The sequence below is a fragment of the Pristiophorus japonicus genome, chromosome 3 (genome assembly GCF_044704955.1).
Source record: "Pristiophorus japonicus isolate sPriJap1 chromosome 3, sPriJap1.hap1, whole genome shotgun sequence".
NCBI classification, from domain to species: domain Eukaryota; kingdom Metazoa; phylum Chordata; class Chondrichthyes; family Pristiophoridae; genus Pristiophorus; species Pristiophorus japonicus.
In genome coordinates, this window is record NC_091979.1 from 117,272,312 (window position 1) to 117,287,923 (window position 15,612).

The window sequence follows — 15,612 nt, forward strand, 5'->3', positions numbered from 1 at the left end:
CTCATCCATGCCTTTGTTATCTCTGAACTTGAATGTTTCATAAGAACATAAGAAATAGGAGCAGGATTAGGCTATTTGGCCCATCAAGCCTGCTCCAACATTCAATAAGATCATGGCTGATCTGATCATGGACTCAGTTCCACTTCCCTGCCCGTTCCCCATAACCCTTTCCTCCCTTCTTGCTCAAAAATCTGTCTATCTCCACCTTAAATATATTCAAAGACCGAGCCTCCATAGCTCTCTGGGACTGAGAATTCCATTGATTTACAACCCTCTGAGAGAAGAAATTCCTTCTCATCTCAGTTTTAAATGGGCGGCCCCTTATTCTGAGACTATGTCCCCGAGTTTTAGTTTCCCCTATGAGTGGAAATATCCTCTCTGCATCCACCTTGTCGAGCCCCTTCATTATCTTATATGTTTCGATAAGATCACCTCTCATTCTTCTGAACTCCAATGTATATAGGCTCAACCTACTGAACCTAACTTCATGTCAACCTCCTCATCTCCGGAATCAATCTAGTGAACCTTCTCTTAACAGCCTCTAATGCAAATATATACTTCCTTAAATACGGAGACCAAAACTGTATGCTGTACTCTAGGTAAGGCCTTACCAATATCCTGTACAGTTGTAGCAGCACTATTGAAAGTCCAAATACACCACATCCACTGGTTCTCCCTTGTCCACTCTACTAGTTACATCCTCAAAAAATTCAAGAAGATTTGTCAAGCATGATTTCCCTTTCATAAATCCATGCTGACTTGCACCGTCCTGTCACTGCTTTCCAAATGTGCTGCTATTATGGCTTTAATAATTGATTCCAGCATTTTCCCCACCACCAATGTTAGGCTAACCGATCTATAATTCCCTGTTTTCTCTCTCCCTCCTTTTTTAAAAAGTGGGGTTATATTAGCTACCCTCCAATCCATAGGAACTGAACCAGAGTCCATGGAATGTTGGAAAATGACCACCAATGCATCTACTATTTCTAGGACCACTTCCTTAAATACTCTGGGATGCAGACTATCAGGCCTGGGGATTTATCAGCATTCAGTTCCTTTAATTTCCCTAGCACCATTTCCTGACTAATAAGGATTTCCCTCAGTTCCCCCTTCTCGCTAGACCCTCGGTCTCCTAGTATTTTCTGGAGGTTATTCGTGTCTTCCTTAGTGAAGACAGAAACAAAGTATTTGTTCAATTTGTCTGGTGGACTCTGAGACATCTGCGAACGTGTAGCTGCAGGTATGTATGACCTGCCCTGTACATTATGATTCGAAAACAACATCACTTTGTTCACAGTACTTGTAGCAACACTTGTGTGCTGAGAGATTTGCTTCGTATTGTCACTCGTGCCAATGAACGCCTGGTTATTGCTATGGCCTTACTCCAGGTTGGGGTCTCTACAGTCAAAAGTTTGCGAAGTATGGTTTCATGGCCAATGCCAAGGACGAAAAAGTCTCTGAGCATATGTTCCAAATGTCCTTCAAATTCGCAATGTCCTGCAAAGCGTCTTAGCTCAGGGACATAGCTCGCCACTTCCTGGCCTTCAGATCTTTTGTAGGTGTCGAACTGGTACCTCGCCATCAGAACGCTTTCCTTCGGGTTCAAATGCTCTCAGACCAGTGTGCACAAATCATCGTACGATTTCTCCGTAGGTTTCGCTGGAGTGAGCAGATTCGTCATGAGGCCATATGTTGGTGCCCCACAGACGGTGAGGCCATATGTTGGTGCCCTTCATTTGGCAGCGCTTTCTTCCCCATCTAGCTCGTTGGCCACAAAGTTTTGGTCGAGTCGCTCCACAAAAGTTTCCCAATCATCTCCCGTCGAAAATTTCTCCAGGATGCCCACTGTTCTCTGCATCTTTGGGTTCGCTATCTGTATCTCGTTGCCAGTTGTTGTGTATGGAGAAAGAGTCAGACTGAACACTGTGAGCTCAAAGTAAAGTGTGATCTTAGTCTTTTATTGCAGGTCTCCAGAGTGCCTCTCCAACCTGTGAAGCCTCCTTAAATACCTGTGCTACCAAGCGATTATGGGATCCCTTGGGACTCCATGGGATGAGCCCTCTGGTGGCTGTACAGAGTAAATACAAGTATATATATATAACAGTAAATAGTTGAGAAACCAGCACCGATCCCTGCAGCACCCCACTTTGCCAACCGGAAAATTACCCATTTATCTCGACTGTTAGTTAGCCAATCATCCATCTATGCCAATATATTACCCCCAACCCCGTGAACTTTTATCTTGTGCAGTAACCTTTTACGTGGCACCTTATCAAATGCCTTCTGAAAATCCAAATACACCACATCCACTGGTTCCCCCTTATCCACCCTGCTCGTTACATCCTCAAACACACCCCTGGCTGGCCTCCTAAGTTCTACCCTATGTAAACTTGAAATCATCCAAAACTCTACTGCCCGTGTCCTAATTCACACCAAATCCCGTTCACCCCTCACCTCTGAGCTCGCTGACCTTTATTGGCTCCCGGTTATACAACGCCTTGATTTCAAAATTCTCATCCTTGTTTTCAAATCCCTCCATGGCCTCGTGCCCCTCTACTTCTGTAATCTCCTCCAGCCCTACAACCCCTGAGATATCTGCGCTCCTCTAATTCTGGCCTCTTGTGCATCTCTGATTATGTGCCCAACCATTGGTGGCCGTGCTTTCAGCTGGCTAGGCCTTAAGTTCGGGAATTCCCTCCCTAAACATCTCTGCCTCTCTACCTCTCTTTCCTCCTTTACCGCACCCCTTAAAACTACCTCTTTGACCAAGCTTTTGGTATTCTGCCATAATTTCTTCTTATTTGGCTCAGTGTTAAATTTTTGGTCTTATAATACTGGTGTGACGCGCCTTGGGCTGTTTTACTATGTTAAAGGCACTATATAAATACAAGTTGTTGTTGTTGTTGAAATTAGACCATTAATTGAATTCTCCGCACAACTGACAAATAAAGAACATTGCTGGAAATCTCAGCAGGTCAGGCAGCATCTGTGGAGAGGAAGCAGAGTTACTGTTTCGGGCCAATGACCCTTCGTCAGAACTGGAGAGTGTTCCTCGAACTTCCCCTCTCCTTCCCTCTCAGCATTTCGACGGGACCGCTCCCTTCGCAGCACCCTGGTCCATTCCGCAGTCACCCCCAGCACCCCCTCCCCTTCCCACGGCACCTTTCCATGCAAGCGCAGGAGATGCAACACCAGCCCTTTTACCTCCTCCCTTCCCACTAACCAGAGCCCCAAATATTCCCTCCAGGTGAAATAGCGATTTACTTGTACTTCTTTCAATTTAGTATACTGTATTCACTGCTCACGATGTAGTCTCCTCTATAATGGGGAAACCAAGCATAGATTGGGTGACTGCTTTGCGGAGCATCTCCATTTAATCTGCAAAAGTGACCCTGAGCTTCCAGTCGCCTGACACTTTAATTCTCCATTGCATTCCCATTCTGACCTCTCTGTCCTCGGTCTCCTACACTGTTCCATGCAAGCTCGAGGAACAGCACCTCAGCTTTTGTTTAGGCACTTTACAGCCTTCTGGACTCAACATCAAGTTCAAAAATTTCAGAGCATAACCACTGCCAATCTTTGGCTCCCTTCCCCCCGCCCCCCTCCCCCACCGCCAGAGCCTGTTTCTTTCTTTTTTTCTCCTTGTCTCTAATGGCAACTGGTGGGATAATGTGAATGGTGGGATAATAAGGACAAGAGAAATAGGAACAGGAGTAGGCCATACGGCCCCTCGAATCTGCTCCGCCATTCAATAAGATCATGGCTGATCTGATCATGGTCTCAGCTCCACTTCCCCGCCCGCTCCCCATAATCCCTTATCCCCTTATCGTTTAAGAAACTGTCTATTTCTGTCTAAAATTTATTCAATGTCCCAGCTTCCACAGCTCTCTGAGGCAGCTAGTTCCACAGATTTACAACCCTGTGAGAGAAGAAATTCCTCCTCGTCTCTGTCCTCGTCCCTTATTCTAAGAACTAGATGCCCTCTAGTTCTAGTCTTCCCCATCAGTGGAAACATCCTCTCTGCATTCACCTTGTCAAGCCCCCTCATTATCTTATACGTTTTGATAAGATCACCTCCTATTCTTCTGAATTCCAATGAGTAGAGGCCCAACCTACTCACCCTTTCCTCATAAGTCAACCCCCTCATCCCCGGAATCAACCTAGTGAACCTTTTGGTCTCCTAATCTGAGGAAGGACATTTTTGCTATTGAGGGAATGCAGCAAAGGTTCACCAGACTGATTCCTGGGATAGCAGACTGACAGATGAAAAAAGACTGGATCAACGAGGCTTATATTCACTGGAAGTTAGAAGAATGAAAGTGGATCTTATAGAAGCATATCAAATTCTGACGGGATTGGACAAGTTAGATGAAAGAAGAATGTTCCCGATGTTGGAGAAGTCCAGAACCAGGGGTCACAGTCTAAGGATAAAGGTAAGCCATCTAGGACCGAGATGAGGAGAAACTTTTTCACCCAGAGAATTGTGAACCTATGGAATTCTCTACCACAGAAAGTTGTTGAGTCCAGTTTGATGGATATAAGGGAGTTAAATGTGGCCCTTACGGCTAAAGGGATCAGGGGGTATAGAGAGAAGGCAGGAGTTGCATGATCAGCCATGATCATATTGAATGGTGGTGCAGGCTCGAAGGGCTGAATGGCCTGCTCCTGCACCTATTTTTTATGTTTCTATGTTTCCCTGAACTGCCTCCAAAGCAAGTATATCCTTTCTTAAATATGGAAACCAAAACTGCACGCAGTATTCCAGGTGTGGCCTCGCCAATATCTTATATAACTGTAACAAGACTTCCCTGCTTTTATACTCCATCTTCTTTACAATAAAGGCCAAGTTACCATTGGCCTTCCTGATCACTTGCTGTATCTGCATACTATCCTTTTGTGTTTCATGCACAAGTACCCCCAGGTCCCGCTGTACTGTGGCATTTTGCAATCTTGCTTCATTTAAATAATAACTTGCTCTTTGATTTTTTTCTGCCAAAGTGCATGACCTCACATTTTCCAACGTTATACTCCAATCTATCACAGACCTACCCTTTTGTTCTTTCTTCCCCTCCCCCTTTCAGTGCTTGTTAAGACTCTGTTCTTTTCGAACACTTTCTGGTCCTGACGAAGGTTATCGACCCGAAACATTAACTCTGCTTCCTCTCCACAGATGCTGCCTGATCTGCTGAGATTTCCAGCAATTTGTGTTTTTATTCCAGATTCCAGCATCCGCAGTATTTTGCTTTTGAAATAAAGAACATTCGCAGGCAAATTGGGTTGGAAATCTATGACAAATGGGCAGCTCCATAAAGCAGAAATAATGAAGAACTTCAAAAGAAAAATACACTATCAGAAACTAGGAAGAGAATCAATTCTAAAGAATTCTAATCGATTTATGAAAACGGGAAAAATTTCTGTGCCCCGTGTGAGGATCGAACTCACGACCTTCAGATTATGAGACTGACGCGCTACCTACTGCGCTAACGAGGCTCTGACTTAACATGAAAATCCAGCCTATATGTAGCGTGAAATCGTCACTGCCGGAGGCTGGCCAGGAGCCATTGTTTTAGTATTTCTGCTGCCGGTTGGAGCCCTTTGTTCCCACCCAACACGGGCTGGGCGGAGACTCGTTTTGCTGCGGGGAGCAGAGTGGTTCCTAAGAATTTTATTTAATGCCTCCTTTGCTTTTATAGGTTTAATGATCAGGGAAGCGGCCTCCGGACCGTGTGTGCAGAAACTGAATTTCGCTTTTATTCTGCTACAGCCGGCGTTTTCGGTGATAACGCTGTGGCTCCGCAGCGCTCGGCACATGAATGAGCAGCGAACAGCCGCGTGCTCCGAGGTGGGTGCAGGCCGCGCGGCCCCAGCTGGCCCCAGCCCGGTGTGGGTGCAGGCGGCGGATGGCGCTGTACACACAGCACACTCGCGGTCTCACACAGGAAGAGTCTCACATTTTCCCTGCAGGATAGACACACGTCTCATTCAATTATAATAAAGATAATGCGGGTTTATTTGCGATCGACAACATGTTTCACACAGTTTACTGAGCAACGAGGAACTTTTTGGAAGCATTTATTTGCAAAGGTAAAGAATCGGGTTGGAGATCTGTGTTTCAGTCAGTGCACAAATAACAGCAGAATGAAAAAATGTTACAGCACCTGAACATGAAGTAAAATGCTTTTTATAGTTTCTAAATAAATTGACAAGGACTTAACTCTAAACCCATTTTCTGTAACCACTGTTGTGCAGATTTTAAAAAATTTATTTAGTGGGAAACTAAATTAAATTCCTGTTGGGAATGTGCAGCAAATATCCAGCCCATGAAAGGAAATGCTTACTTAGAATAAAAACATGGCTAAGATTGTTTAGGTATTGTGATGTAATTAAGGAAAAAATTAAGAAATCAACTTTCATTCAAGTGATTTTTTTTGCAACTAAGCTACACAAACAGATATCCGTTCTTGAAGATGTTGGTCCCTAAACTGGGATATAATTCCATTTGCACCGAGTACCTTCTGGCGACTTGCCCAAAGGCTGTTCATATTGATAGTGAATGCTGGCAGATTATCCACCGGCCAAAAACACCATTATTGGGCATTATCCTGCCTTTACCTGATGTCTACCCGCGTCCAGTAGGGGTCACTATAAATCAGTGGGCTTGGGGCAATTGTCCCTCGGAGGTGCTGTTGTTACTCGACTGAGATCAACATTCTCAGTACCTATTGGGGACCCTGCTGATGTATATGTTTCAGATTCAGAGACAGTGGGGTGAAATTGGTCAACGCCAATTGGCAGGCCATCTTACACTGCACCCGATTTTCTTTTTCATTAAAGTCAAAGAAAAGAAAACCGGGGGCAGTGTAAAAGGGGCTGCCGATTCGCTATTAGCCCGTTTCCTGTTATTCAGCCCCTGTAACTCTAAGCCACTGGGGTGAAGTCTGCATCCCAGAGTACTTAAGGAAGTAGCCCTAGAAATAGTGGATGCATTGGTGATCATTTTCCAACAGTCTATCGACTCTGGATCGGTTCCTATGGACTGGAGGGTAGCTAATGTAACACCACTTTTTAAGAAAGGAGGGAGAGAGAAAACAGGTAATTATAGACCGGTTAGCCTGACATCAGTAGTGGGGAAAATGTTGGAATCAATTATTAAAGATGAAATAGCAGCACATTTGGAAAGCAGTGACGGGATCGGTCCAAGCAGCATGGATTTACGAAAGGGAAATCCTGCTTGACAAATCTTTTAGAATTTTTTGAGGATGTAACTGGTAGAGTGGACAAGGGAGAACCAGTGGATGTGGTATATTTGGACTTTCAAAAGGCTTTTGACAAGCTCCCACACAAGAGATTGGTGTGCAAAATTAAAGCACATGGTATTGGGGGTAATGTACTGACGTGGATAGAGAACTGGTTGGCAGACAGGAAGCAGAGAGTCGGGATAAACGTGTTCTTTTCAGAATGGCAGGCAGTAACTAGTGGGGTGCCGCAGGGCTCAGTGCTGGGACCCCAGCTCTTTACAATATACATTAATGATTTGGATGAGGGAATTGAGTGTAATATCTCCAAGTTTGCAGATGACACTAAGCTGGGTGGCGGTGTGAGCTGTGAGGAGGACGGCAAAAGGCTGCAGGGTGACTTGGATATGTTAGGTGAGTGGGCAAACGCGTGACAGATGCAATATAATGTGGATAAATGTGAGATTATCCACTTTGGTGGCAAAAACACGAAGGCAGAATATTATCTGAATGGCAGCAGATTAGGAAAATGGGAGGGGCAACGAGAGCTGGTGTCATGGTACATCAGTCATTGAAAGTTGGCATGCAGGTACAACAGGCGGTGAAGAAAGAAAATTGTATGTTGGCCTTCATAGCTAGGGGATTTGATAGCTAGGAACAGGGGGGTCTTACGACAGATGTACATGGTCTTAGTGAGGCCTCATCTGGAATATTGTGTTCACTTTTGATCTCCTAATCTGAGGAAAGATATTCTTGCTATTGAGGGAGTGCAGCGAAGGTACACCACTGATTCTTGGGATGGCAGGACTGTATTATGAGGAGAGACTGGATCAACTGGGCCTTTATTCACTGGAGTTTAGAAGCATGAGGGGGGATCTCATAGAAACATATAAAATTCTGACGGGACTGGACTGGTTAGATGCAGGAAGAATGTTCCCGATGTTGAGGAAGTCCAGAACCAGGGGACATAATCTAAGGATAAGGGGTAAGCCATTTAGGACTGAGATGAGGAGAAACTTCTTCACTCAGAGAGTTGTTAACCTGTGGAATTCCTACCACAAAGAGTTGTTGATGCCAGTTCATTGGATATATTCAAGAGGGAGTTAGATATGGCCCTTACGGCTAAAGGGATCAAGGGGTATGGAGAGAAAGCAGGAAAGGGGTACTGAGGTGAATGATCAGCCATGATCTTATTGAATGATGGTGCAGGCTCGAAGGGCTGAATGCCCTACTCCTGCACATACTTTCTATGTTTCTATGTCTTTCTTAAGGGGTTGACTTATGAGGAAAGGTTGAGTAGATTGGGCCTATACTCATTGGAGTTTAGAAGAATGAGAGGTGATCTTATTGAAACATATAAGATACCGAGGGGGCTCGACAAGGTAGATGCAGAGAGGATGTTTCCCCTCGGGGAATCTAGAACTAGGGTGCATTGTTTCAGAATAAGAGATCGCCCATTTAAAACTGAGATGAGGAGGAATTTCTTCTCTCAGAGGGTTGTAAATCTGTGGAATTCTCTGCCCCAGAGAACTGTGGAGGCTGGGTCATTGAACATATTTACGGTGGAGATAGACAGGTTTTTAAATGATAAGGGAGTGAAGGGTTATGGGGAGTGGGCAGGGAAGTGGAGCTGAGCTCAAGACCAGATCAGCCGTGATCTTATTGAATGGCGGAGCAGGATCGAGGCGCCAAATGGCCTACTCCTGTTCCTATTTCTTATGTTCTTATAAATACCATAGACACTATGAATATCATACACTAAAGAGAGCTAACAAAGAAATCCAACAATAGTGGGAAGTTAATTATGAGCAAGGACAACCACAAAGATTCAGAATCCAAAGCATGCTATTGCAACAGCTGATGCACTGGAATACCGCAGTGACAAGTCAGTGAATCAATCTGTCAGAGACAACCAGATCAATGTGTTGCAGCTGGTTACAAAATACCGGAACTCTGTAATCAGATATGTAGCTATCAGATTAGTCTGGGTAAGGCTGTCTCTGCTAGAATTGTTCAGGGGTAGTAGACACTTATGTTTGGATTGTCCTGTGTGAGATCATATTATCACAAATTACCACTGATGGTAATAAGGGGAAGTTATTGCTAGTGCATATTTGCAATGCAACATCAAATATAGCCTCCCACCTTAGAGAGCCAGCAGGGACAGAGAACTTCCATTTGTCCTGTAGTATAACTTTTGTTTTTATGTTTTCATTTCATATGAGATACTGAAAGAAATCCTATTATGGCAACAACAATCTAAAATAGCAGGAACACCTCTATCACTGTAATAATAACTAATACAATAACTAGCACAATCTCTTATTCCGTGCATTTTTTTATCTAACTTTGTCACTTTAACTTTATTTCTGTTTAATAAATTTCTGTTCCATGTCAAAAAAGTTGACAACTTCCTGTACCTCTGGTATGATTTGATTGTTTTGATTTGTGTAAATTACTATTTCACGGTTGATGGTTTTTCCTGCCTGTAGTTGAGTCACTAGACATGGTTAAGTTAACAAATAATGATCAATTAGGTTATTGATGAACACTTGGCATGTGTGACACTTTGCAAGTGTGAAACTTTGAACTTGTGGCATACTTCTTTTCTACACACAAGTGATGCATACCAGATGCAAGACTTATATAGATTTACACGTTCACGTATTAAGGATATTAGGATCACATTGAAGTGGTATTTCAGCCAGAGTGACTGCCCTTTTAATTCTGCCTATTGAATGAGTCCAAGAAACTCTGACTAGCTGTATCAATCAGCTGCATGGAGGGCCATGGTTAGTTGCACAATATTCCAATCAATTGATTGGTTAACTGAGTCCTGCCTTGTTGCATATTTGTGAAACAGACGGATAATATTATTATGTTGCTTGTATAAAGCAGACTGAGTATGGATCCCCTTTTACAGGCGTTGAGTTCTCCAAATCTGGAGAAGGTGAAAGGAGGATTAACATTGAAACTCGGGGCTAGAAATTCAGTTTTCAGCAAAAACGTTATTTTTTTGCCAAAATTACCGTTTTTGCTTCGCTATCGCTATCAGGCCCGATATTCAGGCCTTAATTTGCGCAGCGGTAAAAATCAGCGTTGCATGCGAATTTCGGCAACTTTAGTCCGAGTGATGCCTTGGGAGGGGGGGAAAAACACAAAAATAAATTAGTAAAAAAAAATTATCAAAACATTTACAAGACACTTATCTATCGAATCGCTGAAAAAGAATTAAAAATAAAAACTTTAACTTACCTTTTTTGCAGGACTTCATACTTACCGCTGCTGGCAGGGCTGCAAAGCTTTCGATAAGGTCCCACAAGGCAGACTGGTCACGAAAGTGAACGCACATGGGATCCAGGGCAAAGTGGCAAGTTGGATCCAAAATTGGCTCAGAGACAGGAAACAAAGGATAATGGTTGATGGGTGTTTTTGTGACTGGAAGGATGTTTCCAGTGGGGTCCCTTACTTTTTGTGGTATATATCCATGATCTGGAAAGGGGGGGTGTTGGAAAGTATGTGTTATGGCTCCCAGATTTGTTTGCTTACTGTGTGTGCATCTGGATATATTTGTGTGTAAGTGTCTGTTAGTATAAATATGTGTGTGAGAATGTGTATGTGAGTGTGAGTGTAAATGTGTGTGAGAATGTGTGTGTGTGCATGTAAAAGTGTGTGTGTGTGTGTGTGTGTGTGAATGTAAATGTGTGTGAGTGCAAATATGTGTGTCTGCATGTAAATGTGTGAGCATGTGAATGTGTGTGTGTGTGTGAATGTAAATGTGTGTGAGTGCAAATATGTGTGTCTGCATGTAAATGTATATGCATGTGAATGTGTGTGTGTGCATGTAAGTGTGTGTGTCTGAGAATGTGTGTGCGTGTGCATGTAAATGTGTGTATGAGAATGTGAGTGTGCATGTAAATGTGTGTGTGTGAGAATGTGTGTGAGTGCATGTAAATGTGTGTCTGATAACGTGTGTATGTGCATGTAAGTGTGTGCATGTAAATGTGTATGTCTGAGAATGTGTGTGTGTGTGTGTGCATGTAAGTGTGTGCATGTAAATTGTGTGTCTGAGAATGTATGTGTGTGTGTGTGCATGTAAATGTGTGTGTGTGAGAATGTGTGTGAGTGTTGTGGTCCCCCGACCTGCAAGAGAACAGCTCCGCAGGTCGGGCTATAAAAGAGCTGGAGCAGCGGGCCTGGGACATCGTGGCCCCCCTGACCTGTGAGAGAACAGCTGCGCAAGTCGGGAGATAAAAGAGCTGGAACGGCACACTGTTGTGTATCTGTAAAGCATGCACTCCCATGTTCCGCCGCCAGGGAGTGCATTCCCCTGAAGTCCCAAGGGATCCCAGCATCCCTTCGGAGCACTGTATATAAACCGGCCCTTAAGGCCTGTACCTCACTCTGGAGCGTCTTAATAAAGATTGAGGACACTATTACTTTAACCTCCCTGTGTACAGTCTCAGCTGTGTTAGGAACACAATAACTGGTGACGAGTACACGAATCCAACGCAAAGATGCAGCAAACTGTGGGCATCTTGGAGAAGTTCTCGGAGGGTGAGGACTGGGAAGCCTATGTCAAACGGCGAGACCAGTACTTTGTAGCCAACGAGCTGGACGGAGAAGGAAGCACTGCAAAAAGAACGGTCCTCCTCACGGTCTGTGGGGCACCGACCTACAGCCTCATGAAGAATCTACTAGCTCCGGTGGAACCCACAGATAAGTCATATGAGGAGCTGTGTACACTGGTTCGGGAGCATCTTAAACCGAGAGAGAGCGTGCTGATGGTGAGGTATCGGTTCTACACATGCCAGCAATCTGAAGGTCAGGAAATGGCGAGCTATGTCGCCGAGCTAAGGCGACTTGCAGGACAATGTGAGTTTGATGGCTACCTGGAGCAAATGCTCAGAGACTTTTTTGTACTGCATTGGCCACGAGACCATCCTATGAAAACTTTTGACTGTAGAGACACCGACCCTCAGTAAGGCCATTGCGATAGCACAGGCGTTTATGTCCACCAGTGATAACACCAAACAAGTCTCTCAGCACACAAGTGCTAGCAATGTTCATGAATTAACTGGAACTGTGTTTGCGAGCATAAATGAACAGGGCAGAAACCACGAGTTTGCAACTGCCAGCAGGCCTCAGGTGACCCAGATGACTCCGAGTCCGCAACAAAGGATGAATGCAAGGCAATTCACACCTTGTTGGCGTTGTGGAGGCTTCCATTCAGCCTATTCATGCCGCTTCAAAGGGTATGTTTGCAAGAGCTGTGGAACAATGGGGCACCTCCAACGAGCTTGCAGACGAGCTGCAAGCTCTGCAAAATTTGCTATCCTCCACTGGCAGAGGAAGATCGGTCCATGGTGGATCAAAGCAACTTCGAGCCTGAGAGAGAGGAGGCAAATGTTGAAGTACATGGGGTGCACATATTTTCGACAAAATGTCCACCTATAATGCTAAATGTAAAATTGAATGGCTTACCCGTAGCCATGGAACTGGACACTGGCGCTAGCCAATCCATCATGAGTAAAAAGATGTTTGAGAGACTGTGGTGCAACAAGGCACTCAGACCAGTCCTGAGCCCCATCCACACAAAACTGAGACCGTACACCAAAGAGCTTATCACTGTCCTGGGCAGCGCCATAGTCAAGGTCATCTACGAGGGCACGGTGCATGAACTGCCACTCTGGATTGTCCCGGGCGATGGCCCCACACTGCTTGGAAGGAGCTGGCTGGGCAAAATCTGCTGAAACTGGGGTGACATCTGAGCGCTATCACATGTCGATGAGGCCTCATGTACCCAGGTTCAACAAATTTCCTTCCCTTTTTGAGCCAGGCATTGGAAACTTTTCCGGGGCAAAGATGCGGATCTACTTGGTCCCAGAGGCATGACCCATTCACCACAAGGCGCGAGCGGTACCTCACATGATGAGGGAGAGAGTGGAAATCGAGCTGGACAGGCTGCAATGTGAGAGCATCATCTCCCCAGTAGAATTCAGCGAGTGGGCCAGCCCGATTGTTCCAGTACTCAAAAGTGATGGCACGGTCAAGATTTGCGGCGATTATAAAATAACTATTAATCGTTTCTCGCTACAGGACCAATACCCACTACCAAAGGCAGACGACCTATTTGCGATGCTGGCAGGAGGCAAGACGTTCATCAAGCTCGACCTGACTTCGGCTTACATGACGCAGGAGCTGGAGGAGTCTTCGAAGGGCCTCACCTGCATCAACACGCACAAGGGACTGTTCATCTACAACTGATGCCCGTTTGGAATTCGGTTGGTTGCAGCAATCTTCCAGAGAAACATGGAGAGCCTACTCAAGTCGGAACCACGCACAGTGGTTTTTCAGGACGACATATTGGTCACGGGTTGGGACATCGTCGAGACCTATAAAACCTGGAGGAGGTCCTCCAGCGACTGGATCGCGTAGGGCTGCAGCTGAAGAGGTCGGAATGCGTCTTCATGGCAACAGAAGTGGAATTTTTGGGGAGAAAGATCACGGCGGATGGCATTCTGCCCACAGATGCCAAGACAGAGGTGATCAGGAACGCGCCCAGGCCACAGAACGTCACGGAGCTGCGGTCGTTCCTGGGACTCCTCAACTAGTTTGGTAACTTCCTACTGGGGTTAACCACCCTCTTAGAGCCCCTATGTGTGTTATTGCGTAAAGGTGAAAACTGGGTATGGGATAAAAAACAAGTAATTGCTTTTGAGAAAGCCAGAAACATTTTATGCTCCAACAAGCTGCTTGTATTGTATAACCCATGTAAAAGACTTGTGCTAGCATGTGATGCGTCATCGTACGGAGTCGGGTGTGTATTACAACAAGCTAATGTTGCGGGGAAGTTGCAAACTGTCGCCTATGTCTCCAGGAGCTTGTCTAAGGCCGAGAGGGCCGACAGCATGATTGAGAAAGAGGCATTAGCGTGTGTGTTCAGGGTAAAGAAAATGCATCAGTACCTGTTTGGCCTCAAATTTGAGCTGGAAAAATATCACAAGCCCCTCATATCCCTGTTCGCTGAAAACAAGGGGATAAATATGAATGCCTCAGCCCGCATACAAAGGTGGGCACTCACGCTATCAGCGTATAACTATACCATCTGCCAGAGGCCAGGCACAGAGAACTGTGCGGATGCTCTCAGTCGGCTACCATTGCCCACCACGGGTGTGGAAATGGCACAGCCTGCAAACTTGCTGATGGTGACACAGCCCGCAGACTTGTTGATGGTCATGGAAGCATTTGAAAATGATAAATCACCTGTTACAGCCCGCCAGATTAGGACTTGGACCAGCCAAGATCCTCTGCTGTCTCTGGTAAAAAAAACTATGTACTGCATGGGAGCTGGGCCAGCATCCCCGTTGAAATGCAAGAGCTAATTAAGCCGTTCCAGCAGCGAAAGGACGAGCTGTCCATTCAGGCAGACTGGCTGTTGTGGGGCAACCGCGTAGTGCTACCCAAAATGGGCAGGGAGACGTTCATCTCGTATCTCCACAGCACACACCCGGGTATAGTAATGATGAAAGCAATAGCCAGATCCCAAGTGTGGTGGCCCGGTATCGACTCTGACTTAGAGTCCTGTGTACGGCAATGCAGCGTGTGTGCTCAGTTGAGCAACGCACCCAGAGAGGCACCACTAAGTTTGTGGTCCTGGCCCTCCAGACCATGGTCAAGGATCCATGTCAACTATGTCGGCCCGTTTCTTGGTAAAATGTTCCTGGTGGTGGTGGATGCTTTTTCAAAATGGATTGAATGTGAAATGGGGAGGAGTTAAACTAATGTGGCAGGGGGATGGGAACCTGTACAGGGAGACAGAGGGAAATAAAATGGAGTCAAAAGCAAAAGATAGAAAGGAGAAAAGTAAAAGTGGAGGGCAGAGAATCCCAAGGCAAAAAACAAAAAGGGGCCACATTACAGCAAAATTCTAAAGGGGCAAAATGTGTTCAAAAGACAAGACTGAAGGCTCTGTGCCTCAATGCGAGGAGTATTCGGAATAAGGTGGACGAATTAACTGCGCAGATAGCAGTTAACGGGTATGATATAATTGGCATCACGGAGACATGGCTCCAGGGTGACCAAGGCTGGGAACTCAACATCCAAGGGTATTCAGCATTTAGGAAGGATAGACAGAAAGGAAAAGGAGGTGGGGTGGCGTTGCTGGTTAAAGAGGAAATTAATGCAATAGTAAGGAGGGACATTAGCTTGAATGATGTGCAATCGGTATGGGTGGAGCTGCGGAATTCCAAAGGGCAGAAAACGCTAGTGGGAGTTGTGTGCAGACCGTACAAACAGTAGTAGTGAGATTGGAGACAGCATCAAACAAGAAATAAGGGACTACAGTGGGATGAGGGCAGAGTTGGCTAAAGTAGAC

General features: G+C 45.3%; 1 non-coding gene across 1 annotated transcript; it reads right to left on the reverse strand.

Annotated features, from left to right (window-relative positions):
- Nucleotides 1–5,417: 5,417 nt before the first annotated feature.
- trnam-cau (transfer RNA methionine (anticodon CAU)) lies at nucleotides 5,418–5,490 on the reverse strand. The gene has a single exon. It is a non-coding gene; the product is annotated as a tRNA-Met (tRNA).
- Between the last annotated feature and the right edge of the window lie 10,122 nt (nucleotides 5,491–15,612).